The sequence below is a fragment of the Otolemur garnettii genome, unplaced genomic scaffold (assembly GCF_000181295.1).
Source record: "Otolemur garnettii isolate 467f Iridium unplaced genomic scaffold, OtoGar3 scaffold00065, whole genome shotgun sequence".
Taxonomy (NCBI): domain Eukaryota; kingdom Metazoa; phylum Chordata; class Mammalia; order Primates; family Galagidae; genus Otolemur; species Otolemur garnettii.
In genome coordinates, this window is record NW_003852460.1 from 623,449 (window position 1) to 625,672 (window position 2,224).

The following is a 2,224-nucleotide window of genomic DNA, read 5'->3' on the forward strand; positions in this document are numbered from 1 at the left end:
AGGCCAGTTTGAATCCGCCAGCCCGGGTGAACGTGGCTGGCACTGTAACCACTGTGCTATGAGCGCCAAGCCAACAATTAAATTTTTGAAAAAAACATGAGTACAAGTGTCTTTTTGATGTAATGACTTCTTTTCCGTTGGGTAGACACCCAGTATTGCAGGAGCCAATGGTGGGTCTATTTTTTGTTCTTTGAGGAATCTCTCTACCATTTTCCACAGATGTATGAATTTACTTTCCCACGGACAGTGTATAAGCCTTCCCTTTTCACCACACCCATGCCAACATTTCTTGTTTTTTAACCTTTTAATAATGGCCATTCTGATGGAGGTAAAGTGGCATCTCATTACAGCTTTAATTTGAATTTCTCTGATAATCTGTGATGTTGAACACTGTTTTTCATAAGTTTCTTGTCTGTTTTTGCCTCTTCTTTTGAAAAAAATGTCTGATTATGTCCTTTGTCCACCTTGAAATTTTTTTTTCTTGATGAGTTATTTTGAATTCCTTGTAGATTCTGGGAGTTAGTCATTTGACGAACAGATACTTTGTGGATTTTTTCTCCCATTCTGTAGGTTGCCTGTTCGCTCTGTTGATTATTTCTGTTGTGCAGAAGCTTTTTTGTTATTTGGTGTCATTGTTGTTGATGCATTTCTTCTGGAGTCTTCATCATAAATTCATTGCCGAGGTTAACAGCAAAGATATGAAATCAACCTAAGGGCCCCTTGGGTGATGAATGAACAAAGAAAACGTGGTAAATATATATATATACACACACGACACCTCGGAATACTCCTCAGTCATAAAAATGAATGAAATCCTGTCCTTCATATCAATTTGGATGGAAGTGGAGGCCGTGATGTTAAGTGAAGTGACTGGGGAAAATGAAAAACCAAACCCTCCCATGTCCTCACTTGTTTTTTTTTTGCAATTTTTGGCTGGGGCTGGGTTTGAACCCACCACCTCTGGTATATGGGGCCGGCGCCCTACTCCTTTGAGCCACAGGTGCCACCTTCCATATCCTCACTTACTGGTGCAAGTTAAGATGTGGACACACAGTCAAACAGAGTGAAATAATAGATGTTAGAGATTTCATTTTAGCTTTCTTTAGCATATACAATTTTTTTTTTTTTTTGAGGCAAAGTCTCATTATGTTGCCCTCAGTAGTGTGCCATGGCGTCACAGCTCACAGCAACCTCAAACTCCTGGGCTCAAACAATTCTCTTGCCTCAGCCTTCCAAGTAGCTGGGACCACAATGCCCAGCTATTTATTGCTGTACTTGTCATTGTTTAGCAGGCCCAGGCCGGGTTCGAACCTGCCAGGCTCAGTGTATGTGGCTGGCACCATAACCACTGTGTTATGGGCACCAAGGCAGCTTATACTTTTTAATGGATGTAGGGGAACAATAGATGACCCAACTTGTATTTTTCCAAATGGATGGAATCCTAATTTTTAGTGGGGCACATGGCTACCTACCTACCTCCACATTTCCTCTCTCTCCAGCTGTGCCCTTTGGTCTATGACAGCCAGCTGGCCAGAAAACTGACCAAGACCATCCTGGATCCCAGGCCAGAACCTTTCAGCCAACCCACCAAATTAGGAAGCATCATAAGTGTGAACTATGTTGTGCCTCAAACTCTTGGGGTGCCTGCTTATTTTCAGCCAAAGCTTGTCCATGAAGAGTGCATAGGGAAAGGAGAGACTGCTTGGTGGACAGATGTGTCTCTAAGTGGCCATGAATGGACAATCAGTCTTTGGCCTGTCTCTTCCTCATGAGTGAAGGGTATTTCTTCCACACATGCCCCTAAGTGCTGACAGGCAACAGCAGAGGACTAGCTCTGCCTGGTTCTGCTGTGAGCACTTTTCAATGACCCAGGGCAATGGGAAGGGGGGGTAAGATGCAAAAGTGAGAGGTGGGAGAAAATATAATAATAACTTACTAGAAAACAGATGGATTCTGGAAAGTCACTGTGCCGCCCAAGCTGGCAAAATTATAGCTCATTGCAGCCTTGAACTCCGGGCCTTGAGAGATCCTTCTACCTTGGCCTCCCAAGTAGCTGGGATTACAAAGACCAACCACTATGCCTGGCTTATTAATTTTTAATTATTTTCAGTAGCCAGGCATGTGGTGGGTGCCTGCAGTTCCACCTACTTGGGAGGCTGAAGCAAGAGAATCACTTAAGCCCAAGAGTTCAAAGTTGCTGTGATCAGTGATGTTACAGCATTCT